The sequence below is a fragment of the Pogonomyrmex barbatus genome, unplaced genomic scaffold (assembly GCF_055798465.1).
Source record: "Pogonomyrmex barbatus isolate J1 unplaced genomic scaffold, ASM5579846v1 scaffold2, whole genome shotgun sequence".
In the NCBI taxonomy this organism is placed as follows: Eukaryota; Metazoa; Arthropoda; class Insecta; order Hymenoptera; family Formicidae; genus Pogonomyrmex; species Pogonomyrmex barbatus.
In genome coordinates this window covers 22,274,846-22,293,197 of record NW_028297116.1, presented here as the reverse complement: position 1 = coordinate 22,293,197, position 18,352 = coordinate 22,274,846, and the positions used below count along the sequence as shown (strand labels likewise).

The 18,352-nt window shown below is 38.8% G+C and overlaps 2 long non-coding RNA genes across 3 annotated transcripts in view; both read right to left on the bottom strand.

Moving 5' to 3' along the window:
- The window catches only part of LOC148936758 (uncharacterized), a 103,142-nt gene that overhangs the window by 41,821 nt on the left and 42,969 nt on the right, over positions 1–18,352 (bottom strand). Inside the window, exon 3 of one of the 2 annotated variants that reach the window (XR_016139099.1) lies at positions 7,971–10,598. The exons of the other annotated variant lie outside the window; for it this stretch is intronic. This is a non-coding gene — a long non-coding RNA (uncharacterized LOC148936758). Of the gene's footprint in view, positions 1–7,970; positions 10,599–18,352 lie in introns of those variants that run through there. 2 annotated transcript variants of the gene reach the window in all.
- On the bottom strand, positions 12,419–13,676 carry LOC148936759 (uncharacterized). Its single transcript, XR_016139097.1, has 2 exons — positions 13,390–13,676; positions 12,419–12,796 (listed from the first exon to the last, which is right to left on the bottom strand). It is a non-coding gene; the product is annotated as an uncharacterized LOC148936759 (long non-coding RNA).

The window sequence follows — 18,352 nt, the reverse complement described above, 5'->3', positions numbered from 1 at the left end:
TGTATCCTTTTATAATATAACAATGCACATGAGATCCGGTTCACAGTTTATGCTCCTTGTGTTGTTTTTATAAACATTATCTATGAATTTTGAGTTATTTATTATTTATTATTATATAATATGTATAATTTGAAGTGCTCTATAAGAAAATTAATTTGAATCCTTGTACTTACAGTTATTCCAGTATTTAATTAAATATTTATTTATAATACATGTATATTCATAATAAGTTAAGAAAACATTAATATAAACAATAAAAGTCAGCATGTCGGTTGAAATTCTTTTTTTAATTTGATTTGATGATTTTTCATTTCATTTCCCTTATTTTTGTAGGAATTTTTGTAGATGATATGTGATTATAGCAATTATAATTGAAAACGATTTATTAACGTTTGTATTTGTATTAAATGTTTGAAAATATTTAATAACACATATCAATGTGACATTATTTAATTAACATACGAGATTGAGTTCACAAAATTTAAGTGATGTGCATAGTTTTAATCGAATCTAACTTTGGAACTATGTGTCTTTCACATTATTAAAGTGACAACAATTTTTATTGAATATCGAAATACATTTATGAAAAGCAAATCAAATTATACATGTCGTGAAAAAAATGTCGATAACCGAGCTTTTTATTTCGTCAAAGACAATCCAATTAATATATTAATTTCCGAACATATGCGAAAGCGATGTTTAATGCATTTTATTATTATTAATAGTATTTTTTATTAATTTTAACATATTTTTAACTATTATTTCTGTCTAGATCTTATAATAAATAATTTTGTTTAAAGTAAAGAACGTATACTATACTATACTATGTAATGAAATATTTTGTAAATTATGTGTTAATATATAGAAAAGTTAATTAGAAAATTTATTATTAAATTTGCTTATCTCTTAAATTACTCACGTTTTTACGTCTCACTTCAATTTATAATATTAATCTCAGTTATAATATTATTCTGTTATTTTATTTTGTAGTCTTTATTCGTCACGAGTCAACTAAGGAATGAACATTGTTGGTAGGGTGCGCCTTCGGAAATCTTTGGAAGAATGAAAGTATGTATGAATGTATGCATGAATGTAACCACACATGATACAAACGAGTTGAATAACGAACGACTTTGGACTAAAGAGAATGACATTATAAAGTGCAACACGTGTAATCATATTTATAAAAAAGAATACGTAACAGCAAACATGAAAGAACATATGCATTATCATAAAGAGGATAATCTTTGAAAGAACGAAAGAGAGCTTGCAAGTAATCGAAAGCATGTTGTTACAAAGAGACTAATTTATTATAATATACGAGTACAAGTCTATAAAAGTTTGCTGATATATCTATATTTATGGAATACAAAGTAGTTTCTTTAAAAATATATGATAAGAGATTAAAAATAAATGATAGAGAATCGTAGTATCTTAATGCAATCTATCACGCTTCCATACATCGTATCACGCTGTCTGTGTATGCATAATACAAATTAAACAAAAAATATAAATTCTTTTTTAATTAAACTTTTTACATTTTCCTTTTTTTCACACCTTTCGCCCATTGTGCGATCGAGTATCGGGATCGAACGAATATACGATTGTTTTAATTTATCAATCCGATTCTGTCTCCGCATCGACCGTCTATACGCGTCGCATTACTGTTGTCACCTTTAAAATATCGACATGCCGGCGATTAGTTTTTTTTTCGTTGATAATAATCATATTTTAAATTATTATAATTTTTTTAAAAAATAGATCATTAAAAACTTTTCTGCCAGAGATCTTGTTTAAAAATCAGGAAAAACAAATTATATACATAATTTTTTCTTTTTAAAACACAAGTATTTGGCCGAAAACCAAAAGAATAGTAATTGTGATTATCCCGTATGTTTCGCACTACTCGCGAATGTGATCAAGAATATCTCATAGGATCTTGAACGCGACGAATGTTTATTTTTTTATATTTTTAAAATTTTTTACTTGCCTTTGCGCCTTTTGATTTATTTGTTTGGTGCTAATTTTATGTTGTATATCGACGGATTTTGATCATCATATTGATTTTGACTCCCTTTTATATTCCAAAGAATCAAGGCTAATTAAGAGAGAAGTAGAAAAAGAAGAGGCAAATAATACTTTAAAGTTTGCTTATTATTATGAGTACATCCAAATCCATCGAAGAATATAGGAGTGGATTATTCATCAGAGATGGTGGAAAAATGTGGCTGATTTATCTATGATATTCGATAAATTACTTATCATTTGTTATTACTCCATTTCCCTTTTCTATTTATTTTTCTATTATTAATTTTTAATGAAAATAATTTATTCGTAAACAAAAAGGAAAATTTTGAAATGCGTATACGTTTAAAAGAATTGAAAGTATCGTGAACTCTGATTGCTCTCATTATCCATATTTTATATGTTGCGTTTCCTAATTTCTTTTTGATGCATTGATGGTTTTTTACAATCAAACTAGAGTAAAGTTTACTGTCGCATATTCTCATAGTTAGAACTAACCTTGATCCTGTCGATAAATTGTCATGTTAAGGCACAACTATCGAGCTATGGAGAACATTAAGAAAGTTTTTCACAGATCTTTGTAGGAAGGACGCTTCGTTATGTTAAACATTCTTTAAAAAAGAACGCTTCGTTATGTTAAACATTGATCGTGGAGACATTTAGAGATTTTACATTATCTTGGTGATGTTATATCAACGGAATAAATTTCTCTCTCTTGATTCAGGCTAATATTAAAATATTAGTTACGGAACAGATAATAATATTGGGATGTAACTGCATTGCCCACTGTGTATTATCGACAGCGTGATATTTCACATCAATTCATCTGGATGGAGGCATGTAGGTGGATGTTTAAATAAAATATGTCAGAGCGTACGCAGATCCGTATGCTGCGAGAGCGCACGAGTTTTTCGGGGCAATGAAAATTACGTCAATCTATTTGTCCGTCCGGCAGATTTACGATCAACTGATATTTGAACTTGCATACGTAGGCAATTGTATTTTTTCGCAATTTCCTCTAACGAATACGTTTTAAATCCGAGAGGATCAAAACTTCATACAGACGTTTTCCTTATCATTCTTATCGTTAGACGCCGGCATCATCCGTAGACTTGTGTCGATCAGTTAGCGCGTAAATATATTATTCATGGAAAAATAGTCACAGTCAAATATAAAAATATAAACATTTGAATTTTAGTCGGGCCATAACAATACAGCACCATGCCTCGATATTATTTATAATAATTTCCTTGCACGTTTACAAAACGCGTTTACAGCACGTTTGCTTTTGAGTGATCGCTTGCAACAATACACGATAAAATGAATTTTCATTTAACGAAGCGTGCGAAAACGAACGAAATGTTATTTTATATATGAAATATATATGAAATTGCGCCGCAATATATGTATGCTGTTACACGTGTAAAATTAAGAGACTTGTAATTTCTAGAAATTTAGAAGAGGAAAGTTAATTTAAGGTTGTTATGAAATATAAAAGTGCGTCGCCGCGTTGCTATAAAAAAACAGAAATTTTTAGATTGTCTCTATTTGCGTCTGCAATTTACGCGTGTCTACGTGTACTCGCCGAATTAAATTAATGCGGGTTTAAATTGTATTATGGAGCTGTATCATAGTCAGGTTCTCGCGAAAGAGAAGAATTTAGGTGATGCACGCTATTCAAAGACGTAGACATACATTTCCTCCTGCAAAGTCTCTTCCGCGCCATAATTTTTCGTACCATCGCCCGTAGTTTATTTCTTTTCACAAGCTTTCGCAGTTTATGGATCGCGACTTATCCCCCGTGAAATTGGGTCACGGGAACCGTGCAAAATAATCTCGTCGTTAAGGTTTGTTTTAATTGAGAGAGTTACCGCATTGACCTACGAAAAAAAGACTTTCTGTGTTTTTTTTTCTCGTTACTTTTACATACTCAATACGGATTGACAATGAGTGCGAATGATTCTGAAAGATGCCGTGTTCTTTCTTTCGCTCGTTTTATTCTGTATATCTCAACTTTCCGCATCGCTAGCTTACGCGTCGATCGTTCCGCTTCCACCCGCGTGATTTTTCGTTATCCTCGGCACGGAAATTTCGTAGTATCTCACGAGAACAATGCGTTACAGTCGAAAAAAAAAATAACAAACTGATTTTATAATTGTCGCTAAAATTTCAAACTTTCCTCAAATTGCGTGTTTATTTCGTGTATATGGTATACACATTTCTTAAGTACGCGCGCTTTAATCGTGAAAGATGAAACGTTCCAGCACGTTCAAGAATTTATTACCGCAGGTTTTATGGATCATTTTTAGGAAAAAAAGCAATAGCAATTTTTTTTTATTTTATTGCCGAGATGTGTTAATCTCAGACAGGTAAAGCACACGAAATTACATTACGTTTGTTGTTCGTCTGAATGATTTAGTCAATGTTACTTTTGATTTTGGATCCGAATTAACTGCGTGGTTGGACTTTTTCTCCTTTTTTTCTTTTTCTGCTGAAAAAGAATAGTTGCACTGCAATTTTCGCAACAGTCGGCAACAGTTTTAACGGCCGTGTATTGTATCGCGCCAGCGCGTGTCGCCATTGTCTCTCTTCTACATCGTTTCGTGAATTACTTCGCGCGATGTGTACGTAATTCCCTGGCTCGTACCCTGGCGTCGAATTGGGTCACGACGACCGCGTTTGTCCCGGAGAGCAACGGGTCCCCTACATCTACATGGAATTTCCATGCCGTAAAGCCGCCGGGAAACGACTACAGTTGGGGGAAGCAGGCACGTTATTCCTGACAGAAGGCGCGCGCGAAAGAATGGCGCGCCGGCATTACGACTTATTAAATTCAGCCGCCTCCGGTTCCTCCTCCCTTCGGTCACTCAGCCCCGAGACCCTCCGTCCCGGTACGTTTCGCCACCCGTGTAGTATCTTCTCACTCCGCCCACGTCGTTCTTGCGTAAACTTACCGTAATTTTATAGCGATTATCCGCGTATATACGTCCCGCCGTCCGTGACCGCGCGACGTGACGTTAATTACAACCCGGACTTTAATTTCAGACGGGTGCGATTATTAGAATAAGCCGCGCGGCAGTACCTCGTACCGCGTGCGTTATTGCGGCATGCAATTATACGTATGTAACCTCCATGGCTCTTCCCGTGGGATGTTCTAGGATGATTCTAGGCGAGCAGGTGGCACGGCGATTCATATCGCGCAGATTAATTTCTCGGCGATTCTAAGCCGAGAGATTCGAAGTCTCGTCATTGAACTCTAATTTCCGTTTCTGTTTTCCATTTTAAAGTTGCACAGAATAATAAATTGGTATTTAACCTAATAATATAATGATTACAAGAAATTATGTGAATCTTCAGTATTCAGTTGTACATAGCTCGTCGTTCATTAGAAACTTATCACTTTCGTGATAACGAGACGAGGAATTACTAAGTTTTGGAGAGTGGATCCTTTTTCAATCTTCAACATTAGCAATTTTAATTTATGTGCGACAAGTCTGAAAGTACAGTAATATTAATAAATTTTTCAATTCAACGCGCGACGTGATATAACATCGACGAAACATATATTTCCTTTTCCTTTATATTAATGCAATTTGCGCCGACGGCAGTTGCGCGTTCGCATGCTTTAATTGGAGAAACAATTCTCCGTGTACTGGTAACGAAGTTACGGTGCCTTAAGTAACGGTAACAAGTATAGCGGTTAAGTAGTAACAACAATATGAAAGTCTTCTCGAGGCAGCTTTGGCAGCTAAATGTTTGCAGTGCAGTCGGCTTGTCAGACTACAGATACGGGTTTTACTTTACGTGCCTCCGACAGCTTGCTTGCGACATTCTCTATTTCCGTTGCCTGCTCTCTCTCTCTCTCTCTCTCTCTCTCTCTCTCTCTCTCTCTCTCTCTCTCTCCTGCTTCAATTTTCGTCGCTCGTTTCCTCTCGCGTAGCAGCAGCGGTTCCTCTTTGCACGACGGAGTCTCGTCCACGCAAGGCTAAGTACATACACGACCGTATTGCCTCTAAGCCAGTCCCGCGTTAACTCAGTCGAGTCAATATTTAAGTCAAACTAGTTCTCTCCTCTTAAATTAACGATTCGCATTGGGCTGCATCTCAATGGTCCGCTACAGGCTCGCTTTACAAGCTCGTTCGGCTATCGACTTGCCAGTAGTAGCTTTCTGTTTTCCGTCTCCGAGTTTCCTCTCTCCAGATCCAGTCTCTTATTTGGAAGACGAGCCGTCTCGGCTCTTTTATCTCGGAGCTTTTGTTCGCCTCGATTCGTCGTTTCTTGGAATCCTTCGGACACAATACGCATGTTTTAATTAAGATCGATTACCGTATTTTCTGAATTTCTTTCTCCTTTAGAAAAAAAAAAAAAAAAAAAAAAAAGAAGAAAAAAAAACTAAAATACGATGCATTTAACGATGAATTTCTGTGTCTTCAAATTGTCTTTCGGAGTAGTAAACCGTGTTCATGTTGTTCTCCCAAACGTACGTCAATGTACGTGATCTATAATTCCGTAAGACCGCTCGTTCTCGACCGCTGTTTCAAACACTCCCCGATCGTCGCCGACGAAATGTCTTTGCTAACGAACGGAGTCACCCACTGCATAATCATGCAGTCGGCCGAGGGAGCGAGTAAATAGTGATAATAGAGGAAAGTCCCGTCCCGTGTCGAGATGAAACACTCGGTCGACCATACGCAAACGGCATGCCACTCAACGCCATGCAACGCAACGCAACACACAACGCAACCCGCAGCTCTCCCCCCCCCTCCCCCCCCTCACCCCCCGGTCGTACTCACGGTCGCATTATCACTGAATTATGCACGCGCCCAACCCTCATCGCGCCGCGTCGGTCTCTCAAACGTCTCCGAAGACCCTCTCTTCTTGGCGGTTTCTAGAGACGTCGGGGGGGAGAGGGGGCGCGACGCAGGATGGTAGATTGGGGTGGGTTCTTTCGTGGAATATTCAGCCGCGCGGCGGAATGTAAACGGAGGAGCCGAAACGTAAACCTTACGACGTTCTCGAGAAGGGGGAAGAAGCATTTGCTTACGTGCACTTAACGCGCTTCTAGAGAAGCGGCCGAGCCGAGCCGGGCCGAACCCGCGCGCGAATACATATACATATACATATACATATACATACTGTGAGACTGTGTAGTTGCCGCAAGAATTCACCGAATAAAGCCGGTGTGCGTTTAAGCAGTTTCTTCGGGGAGGAAACGTCTACTCGGGGATATTCCTCGAAAGATAACTCGCCTCTTTCAGTTTGAACGGGGGGGTTGAATAAATATACTATTTTATGTTATTGTTTGTCTCGAGGTTCCAATGAAGGTACCTTAATTTAAGGTAATTATATTTAAGGTACGCGCGCGGTACCTTATTTCTAAAGACATTGCGCCGAAAGAGAAATTCGCTTATATACTTTCTATGTATAAATAAATAAAGATCGCGTAAGTCAATTACGCGTTTCTCCCCCGCGAGGCAACGCGGCTGATTGGTTGAATGTATTCGCGAATTCTCCCAAGTGGGGTTTTATCGTAACGCAAATCGTAACGTAAAAAAAAAGAAAAGACGCGCGTATACCAATTCAGCTGACGACGAAATTAAGCTGCCGGGTCAACGGTCGTAATGGCCTTAAATACAGAGGGCTGGCGGAGCTTCACGGTTCACTAAGTTCGAATTCAAAGAGCTGGTCGAGAAAATGGGATCTCCGCGAGCGTACGACCGGTTTTCTTGATCTTCTCGTACTGAGGCAATGCCTCAAGCCAGCGATACGGCCGATAAGCGCCGGACCAAACGAAAGGAACAAACACAGGCATTTGCCGTAGAAGGGACAACCTGTGGAATTTCTCGATCCCCTTTACTCACAAGGGAGGAACTCGAAAACTCGTTTGCAGCAAGGCCGCCCGCGCGGAAGTCGTACGTACGTAAAAGCGAACGGTCAAAGGAGATTGGAATCGAGGCGTGGAAGGATATCGAGTTTTCTTCGAGGGCGGGCGTCCTGGTCTCGTAGTCATATAAACAAAGGGCGCCTTTTCTTCCCTCTCTTCATTCACGACCGCCGTCGTCGTTACCGCTACCCAAAATGTAGTGTGTTTTACGGTACTCTAGCTGCAACGAGGGAGGAAAACGAGACAGCAGGAAATACCAAATAATTCACTCCTAGAGGGATGAAATTAATTTCATAAAAATAGATAATAAATAGATGTTTAATAAAAATGTAATACGCGAAATTATGCATTGTAAATAACATGTTATATATAGATACGTAAATGTTGTACAAAAACATATATTTTAATTATAAGACGTTTTATAATGTAATTGTCGACCATATTTTTATTAAATTTTTGACATTATTTATTTTCATGGAATTAAATGTACTTATATTTTATATTAAATATCTTTTCTCTGTCTACCGCACACAAAAATATATCTTCTCACTGCGCTTATATAACGAGGTAGTCTTTCATAGATAGAAAGTAAGCCCAAAAGACATATATTTGTAAAGAAATTTTCTCGTTTCGGTGCTGGTCGTCTCGGAGCTTCTCTTTCATCCCCGCGGAAAACGAATTCGCCACACAGAAACGACGGCGAGGTGGGCGAGGGGAGAGACGCGGCGCTATAGCAAAGGCGATTTCCCCGAGTTTCGTTTGTTTCTCTCGCCATGGAACGAGAGGCGGATTCCTCCGGAGTCTCTCGACGATCCTTTCGGGAAACGGCCGTGGAACGGAAAGACGCGAAATAAGAGTAAGACGGGCAAAGACCGCGAGAAGGCGGAGTGAGGAGCGCAGAAAAGGACCACGAGATAAGAAAGCGTCCCGTAGTACGCAGATTAGGGGGCACAAAATGTAGTCTTGGGAGGCCACTTTTCCCATGCCACGAACAAAGGCATGTTTCCCCGCTCGCGATAGAACATAACGAGATATAAATCGCCGTCTTCAATGGCCGATTACATCGAAGAGTTAAATGCCAAGTATAGTAGTAGAAGCTAACGGGCACTTGGAGCCTCGGCGTTTTCTTCTTTTCGTCTCACGAGGACTTCTTCGTACGTCCGAAAGCATCGTCCACTAACGATATTACCCCTAGTTATAATCTAAGCGTCTCAGATAAGACGCGTTATGATTATAGTCGTGCGACGCGGTTCACATTCAAACGTGAAAAGATCGTCAAAACACTGTCATCGTGATTCAGCCAATTATATTAGATTTAAAGTTATTGATGTAAAGCAGACTTGATAAAAATGAAAAATTGAATCGGTCGTTGCGATATACAAAATATTTACCATTCGCAGTGCAATTGTAGAACAAATTTTTACCAAATTATGAAGCAATTAATTAATTAAAAAATTAAAAATATGAAATTAATTATTTATGATTCATGAATAAAGAATTTATGTAATAACATTGATTGAATTTTGTACGTAAAGGATTTTCTGATGCAAGGCAGGCTTTAATTTTGCAGAATTTTGTAGAATTTTCCTGCAAAGAACTCTCACGACTTTAAAATGATTAAATTTTATCTTGTTAAAATAATACGAACATGCAGCGTGCTAAAAATGGGCAAGATAAGAATACTTTCTAATTTCTACGACTAAATGGATTCTCGCATTTTTAACTTGCAGATAGAAAAGAGAAGACGCGGTTAAAAGTGGATTATATCTTTGCTGGTAGTTATTCTAGTTTCTATATAATAGAAAAAGCAAATAATCTCGCACTTTTTTTCCTTAATTACCACAATATCGTGCGTTATTCAAAATATATGCATGCGACAAGTTGAAAATGAGATTAGACGTGTTTTGTAGTTCAATTCTTTTTTAAATAATTTTCATAAACGTGTGATATGCGTGATATGCGATAAGCCAGTGCGGGATACGTTATCAATATCGCTATGCGATATCCGTATTATGTATGCAACTGAATATCCGTAACATGGAAGGTATCACGTGATTTTGACCTTGACAAGAGCGAATTACGTTCAATTTTCTCCGAAATATATGATTTGGATGTCATCATTATCATTTATGATAAAATTATTTTATTCCAAATTTTATGTACAAAAAACGACTCTGATTTGTGATTCTTCGTTTATTATATTTTCATTTTCCCCTCGTATTGACAACGAAGAAACTGTGTCATTCAATGCTAACTTATCAAAAGTATTCTAGCTTCTTCTTTTACTAGACTCTGAACTTTTTAAAAGCTTCTCTCTCTCTCTCTCTCTCTCTCTCTCTCTTTTCCTTTTCCTCTCTCTTCTCAAAAAGTCCCGACAAAACTTTATCCTGCTTACGCAACAAGCGAAACATATAAAAGAAATAACAGAAAGATTTTTAAATTTTGGCGATGTCGATTCAAGTTTTCTTTCAGAAAGAGCTTTTGCAAGTATTTCATCTTCAAACGTGACCATTGCGTGTTTCTTCTGCTTTTTTTTTTATTACAAAAGAGAGAATCGAGTGTCGTGAAAGGGAAAAAGATCGAAGATTTATTTCGTTCAAGTGTCTTTTCCTTTATTACATTTTCGCCCGCATGGTACAGCCGCCGTTTCCTTAGAGATTTACCGCCCATTTCTTGCAGAGGAAATAATCTGGAAGAACCAATCGAGCGTTGTTTACCGAGTCATTCGTGCCGAAAAATGCAAATTCCTCTAATCTGAGAGCTTTACCTCGAAAACGATACACATTTTGCGACATATAAGAACATACATAAAAAATTTCGCAGAGCTCCGTTGATATTTTCTCGATCGTGTGAATTTCGCATTCGTAAGTCGAAACTCGTAAAGTCAGGGAGATCGATTATCGCTTTCGGCGTAACACGTAAATGACAAAAAGTATGCGAAGGTTCCACCTTTGAAGCTCGCTTCAAGCCTTTTCGATGTATTCCGGTATACACACGTCGAAGCGAAACGCCGCATTTCCCGACTCGGGTTTTCCTTCTTTTCTCTCATTTTCTACGAACGAAGAACGAGAGGCGAGCCAGGAGCGAGGTCTCGCTCGCGTCGTACCGGGACGATTTGTTAAATCGGCCAAAAGCTGGGGAGGGGGGGGGTGGAGGGATCATTTTATCGCGATCGAACGGACCATCCTTCACCGAAGGTGACCTGCACGGTCGAAGGTTCCCTTCTCTGTCGGGAAGTGATGGGTGGTCTCGGAGCTCGTTTCGCGTGAAATCGCGCTCGAGCGATTCATTGGCACGAGTATCGTCCGACAGATCGATTACTCTGGTGGCTCGAAACGTGTATATCGAGGACGGGACGGTACACGAATACGAGGTCTGTAGCTATTACTTCGCCAATGTTCTCCCCCCCTCCCCCTCCCCTCTCTCTCTCTCTCTCTCTCTCTCTCTCTCTCTCTCTCCTCTTTTCCCTTCCTATTTTGCTTTGTCTGTCCTGCCCGTTTCCATTCTTCTCATTTCCTTCATGTTTTTTTGCTTTACGCAAAGAAATATAAGAAGGCTTTAAGGAAAAGCTCGGCGGTAAAATTCACGTTTCTGCTTTGCCTCGTATATTCCGAGATAGTATTACCGGTTACGGAGAGCGGAGAGTTCCGCGTCTATACTTTCCGCCGCGGCATTTTGAAATTTATTCGATGGCGCGGCAGTACCTTTGCGACGAAAGAAACGCAAGGTGCTTCTTAAGACAAACGTTAAGGTGGAAAATTTGCGTTAACCTCCCGCCCCGCCGGCCGTAGAACTTTATGGCTGTTTGCCCGTAAGTGGGAAGGTGCTCGCGCCACGCCGTTAATAAACGCCTCGGAAAGCCGCGTTGTAATTTGTACGTCTTTGGATACGCTTTATATATTACGACGCCGCGAGCATTTATGTCACATATTTAACATTTAATTTACTAAACGCAATTCGTTAACGTATTTATTTTCTCTGTATTTATTTTCTTGCTAGAAGAATCATCGATCGTGGCCACTAACTAAAAGTAAATATTTGTCAGCCATGTATTTAACAGCGAAGGAGATTAATTTGAAAATTCTCCCTGTTTTGCGAACAGCGAGGAGCGAGGAGAAGATGAGAATTTCCCTGCGCGCAACGTGACAGGTAGTTTCGAAACCCGTTTCGCTTGGAAATCGTGTTTGCACGATTCGTTACCTCTCAGCAGATCGATTGCCTGGACTTTATGTATCGTAAACTCGATAGCGATTTCGCATGCGGCATACATTCCCCAGTTGTTTATTATAATGGCGTAAGGATGTATGATAAGCATCAGAAGCGATAGTGTCTGTAAGTTGTGTGCAGTAATCTGTAAAAATATTATATTCTATGAAAATACATATTACAACATATTTGAGAATCGATTATTTCACAAACATAACATTGCATTTGAATATTCAAAAATCAAAATAAGGAATGGATTATGAAAATATTTTCAAAAATTAAACTTTTAAAAATTGAAGAAAATTGATGAAAATATCTTTTTATTTCTGATGAGCTTTGCTCGGTAAAATTTATAATTTAAGGATTAATTCAAACATTATATATTTTTATTATAATTTTTGTTATAATTTAAAGTTTAAAGATACATTTACATTGTATTTTTACATTGTATTTTATAAAGTAGTATAATCTGTTTATTTTTCTGCTATATAAGAATCACCTCGTATTGTGGTACAATGGGAAAGAGACTTGTGCGAAATAGACGATGAGCGCGACAAAGACGAAAAGCCAGAGAGGAAGACGTGGAATAATACTTGGCGACAGGCGAGAATGTTCTTCCTCACATGCAATTTCCCTTCTTCACATTGTGGAAACTACTACGCGTTGCCTTTGGCGATCTTCCTGCAACTTGCCTCAGATATAACTCTCAGTGATATATTCTATAGAAAATTGTATCAATCCAGATGTAAACACAATAATTTATGATACGAAATTTCTGGTTATTTATTGGATATTTCGAAGAAATAACGATAAAAAAAAAGGAATTAAAACAATAAATGCTAAATATTTAATGTATTGTTGTTAAAAAAATATTTCAAGATGTTTCGAGATGGATAAATTATAAAACGAGAGAAATATATAAGGAACGAAAAGGCACGCAAAGAAATAAAGCCATGATAATATCAAAGATGTAGGATGAGGAAGGATGGGAAAAGTCGGGTTGGGCTCGGGAGACTAAGATGGGGAGGTCGAGAACGAAGAACAGAAAGAGGTGGAGCGCCAGCTCCGAAGGAGCATGCAGGAAGACAAGAAGACTTGGAGTGGAGCGAGGGAAATTAAGCAATTAGTAACTTTGCACCGCGGCAGCTCTCAGCGAGATTTGATTATGTTTTCGGTTTAAGTCTCTCCGAAGTGAAGCTCAACCCTCGACCAGAGGGTGGAGAGAGCCTCGGAGCGAACTCGACTCGGTGCTTTCAAGAGGCCCGGCGTATTACCTGCAAACTCCAAAGGTGAAACGTGCCCCGTGAATCCCAGTCAGGTCTCGCCCGGTCTTCCACGTCGCGCGTCTGTCATTCTCCATTGTCTTTCTATATTCGCCACACGTTCCCGTTACTTCTTAAGCTTCCCTAGACTCCCCCTCTCTGCCTGCGTGTGATACGCGTGATGTACGCAACGATGTTACTACTGTTTGAATTCCGTCCTATACATGTCGAGCCAACACGTAGTTTATATGTATTTCGTGACGTATACGCCCGGGTGTTTTTAGCATAAGTCAGGGGATAACAATAGCACGGAATCTAGGGAAACGAAGCTTTATAAGCTTCTCCTGTATCGTAAAAAAAGAGAAACACTAGTAGGTGTGTCTTAAAAAATATCTTTCTGTTCTTTCTTGTTTGAAAATGTCACTCGCAATTTCAAATTTAATATAAAATACATCTCATTTTAGAATATTTTAGAATGTGGGTAAAAAATTAATTTACTACAGAGTTACATTATTACGTTAATTATTAATACATTAAAATTTATTCTTTGAATTAGTTTTCAAATTAATCCATATTTACATTAAAAAATAGTAGAGGAATACACGATTGTAATGGAATTAGCATTATTACAGGCATGATATTAGATATAGATAGATATTAATAACTTTAATATACTTGAATTCTAAAAATAATTCTCTCTTTAGTCTCCGATATAAATATATAATAGTTGATTTCAGTTTGGCGACAAGTTTTGGCAACGATGTCGATGCAGTTGACAATTTACATAACAAGAACGCACTGCAGATAAGAATTTAGATAAGAAGATGTACAGTAGGACGAGAGAAAATTTGAGATGATATATGTTAAACCAGTATGCGACGCGCGTATAAACATCGCCTTTCCACAAATCCGCCGTTGAATAAAACCAAGCAAGTTGCCAAGAATATTGTGGATTTATTTAAGGTATAGAATCGTCTGACTTACAAAATCCGAAAATGACAATTTATAGGTATAATATAGTACGCTGCGTGACCTCATAATTCACGCCTTCTTGACCGTCTCGTTCTCTGGAAATGACGCCAGGGTTTATCGGTCGTAATATATACCGATTCCATACCGATGAAAAAATATATCCAAGCGTTTTTCGAGCTGTAAAAAATCTGCGTAATAAAACTTGAAATAATAATCTATCTTTTAACGTGGTTTTGCGGAAGAAATGTGTCCACGAAAGAAAGTGGAAAAAAAGAACTGTAAAATGGCACTTGTTGTTGTAAAATATCTTGCAGTTTGCACAAATATCTAATTATTCTCCGCACAGACATTTATAGAATATAAAAATATTTTGCTGATTGTTTCGGCAAGATAATGAGATTATTAATGAAAAACGAGACGGGGAGGGAACGATGTTTAAAAGCACAGAGGGATTGTTCTCTCTGGAACAAATTTATATTGCGCGCACAATTTAAACAGCGCATCACGAGAACCGTTTAGTACGGACATGTTTTACTGCAAGGGCTCGTTACAGCTAGTATGTGCGGTACTGCGTACGGATAATTGAAGGACGTTCGTCTTTCAGACAGTAGCGATGCTATCCTGTTCCGCACGGCCGTCGGTTTTGCCCATCTATCCGTTCGACTGTCCCGCACGAATGTTTCGCTGTTTATTTTGCACCCATCTGCTATTACTTCCCTTTACATTCTCTCTCTATTTCTCTTCCTCTCTCTCTCTCTCTCTCTCTCTCTCTCTCTCTCTCTCTTTCTCTCTCGCTCTCTCTCCTCTCTCGTTAGAATGGGGTAACAATTCTGCGTCGTCCTCGACCACGTGGAACGTCGCATAGACGGTTCACTGACGTTTCGTTTAATTTGACCTGCAGGGAATTAAATCTCGATTGAGGAGGGACGCGAAAGTAAATGCGAAATAGTCAGCGATTGTACGTGTCGCAGAGAAAGGATCGAAACATAATTGTTTGCAATTCATTCATTGGACTGTTAATCTTCTTAAAACGAACAATCTTGCTTTAACTTCTAAAATAGGGACTTTTAACAGAAGAGTGATGATGTTAATTTTATATAGAAATAAACGGAATAATTTTAATATATATATATATATATATATATTGATCTCTCTAACATGTTGAATTAGAATTGAATTAAAATTTTTAATAAATACTTTGGAAAAATTATTGCGCGCTTTTACTGTATATTTTACATTCGCAGTTAAATTGCAATGAATAAATCATCACAACCTTAAAACCTTTTTGTACATGAAACTCGTTATAAAGCGATTTCTCAAATTTGAGAATTAAGAAAGAATTATAGACACACAAGACATATAGTTTTACTTAAAATTTTCTTTATATTAATTTTTCCAAGCATATTTAGCAATCAATCGATGGGAAAAGTTCTTTCGAATATCAGTGGAAATATTTAGGATTCAATATAAAATTTCGTTTATACAAAATGTTATGTAAAATGAAATTCCGAGCATTGGAGAACGAGAGAGAGGGTATCGCGCCTTCTGTTTAACCTACGATACCCGGTTATCCGTTTTCACTTAGCCACATCCCGATCGTCGCCGGAACTATCATACCGTGCACGTTATATCGCGTGCTTGAGCGCTCGTCAGAAATTCCCGGACGCGATCCCGAACTTCTGTCCGGCACAAATTATCCGCATTCCATATTTGGATAACATGGTACGAGGAACGTAAAATGGATCGCGCGGTTTCGACAATGGCTGAGAGTAAACGAGAATTTCTTTAATTTATGCGTGACTAAATAGATCCTTTCTTTTCTTCCGCTGGTCTTCCGCTGCGCAACCCCGGGATTTCATTTATCATCCGGTTTACCCGCTGTCGCCGTAACACCTACGCGTTCGACACAGCGGGAAGTAAAGGCGAACAAGGGTGTGCAGTTATTTACGTGCAATTCTACAAGCGCATTCGTAGAAGCGAGGCGGAAACGGAGGGCAATAGAGAGAAAGGATGACACCGACTGGAAGAGATGGCGAGAGGATAGAACACAGGAGGAGGATGGTGGAGGAGTAAGGAGGAAGTGGTATAGCAGAAGGAAGAGGAGGGGCAAGAGATGGAGGAGGAAGCGGCTATGGCAGCCTGGACAGAGCACGGGCCTGTCCCATGTGGGTTTCGTTAATTAACCGAGTCTACCGAGTTCTATTCCTCGCGTTATATTACCATCCACCCTCCCCCCTCGCCACCTCTCTCCTCGTTTCTCTGACTCCTCCGCCTCATCTGCTTCCGCCGGCATTGCCACAGGACCGTTGATGCACCTGGGGGTTGTGGAAGAGGCAAGTTTCATGCCACCCACCGTCTCTGTCCTCTCCTCCCGTGGTAAGATCTATATATTTGTGCCGTTGTGCGTTTATTCCCGATGCATTTACAGTATTTTGCTCCCAAGTTTGCGCCACCATATTTTTACTTACTACCTCCGTGATCGTGCGAATATTTTGGGACGTATATGAATATACATCTTTCTACAATTTGCTAAATGCAATAATCTAAATACTCGAATATTTTCTATATTTTATACACTACTTTTTTTGTTTATCTTTGTAACTGTAGAATGTTTATTGCGATGCAAAGAACCATGCAGGCGTGTTAAATGAAATGCAATTTTACTTAAAAAGCCGTTTTGATCGCCGATTTAATTGGCTATTACATCGCGCGTTGGCGTTAATCACACTTTATCGCATAGTTGACGGATGAGAGACGCAATATGCATTGAATTAATTGCAAAATGCTAATTAAGCGCCTGTCTTCCGCGAATCAACCTGCGAGACGGGACCGTGTAGATTCCAAGCGCGAAACAATTTCGCGTAGAAAGTGATTTATAAAAGCGAGACACGGTGATCGGACATTGCCCACGGAAAAATACACCGTTTTCCTGTGTGCCGAGGGAAAAACGGTGAAAACGAATCCATTCTCGTAACGTAAACGACCGATGAACGCGCGTAAACGGTATACATAACATTCTCTCTTTCTCTTTCTCTCTCGTGAAACTCCACCCACGATAAATCACAACGATCGACAATAACTTGACGATATATCAATTAGATACGAGTGTGTTCCGCGTGTCGATTCTCAATTATTATATTCTCGTCGCCGCTGATTTACCGCTGTACCAACGGCGGCGGCGGCGACGGCGGCGTGAGCTGTTGTTAATTAATCGTATCTTTATTTATCGTGTCGCCACCGACCTTATCAGCATTCTCCTCCTATTCGCGTCCCGCACAGTACCGCACACGATCGATGAATAGCTAATCAAAAGTCGTTATATTTGCGAATTTTGATTTAATCGCGTTGCTCATTCCCTTGTTCGCGCGTCTATAAATCCGATCTACCGCTGCGCTTTATTAAAAAGCGCAACGCCCAGATGAATTCATGACTGGCTTTATTAATACGATTAATTACAAATTCATTAGGGCATTTAAATCGAGCCGGTTAGTTTTAAATCGGCGTAATGGAGAGAAGCGGATGTTTCGATTTGCGAGTGGGCTTAAGAAGGCGAGCGGAGAGAATGAAACACGTGAGACAATACTCGGTAGATATCTGTAGCAAGGAGATGAGATTTATATTAATTTCTCCAGCGCGGCCGCATTCGTAACCGTCGACGTCCTCAGATATCTAACACTATCCCCTTCTCCTTCTGTCATAATCTTGATAACCATGATTTGTCTCTATCTCCACCATTTACCGGCTGACACGTGCTTTTGCACTTCGATAGAAACATTAATCGTTAATTGTTCAAAAAAATTGCATTGACAGGAATAACTTCATGGCGGAAATTTTTCATATCTATTGCGAAGAATTGTATTCACTTCTTTCGTCGCATTTTATGCAAAATTGATGACAAATTAAAAATGAATATTGGAAAATCGGAATCGTCCTTACCATGCAATGCCAGTCTCTCCGGCCGGAGAATGAATGTCTCTTTAAATTGAAATTTTTTTGTGCGGCT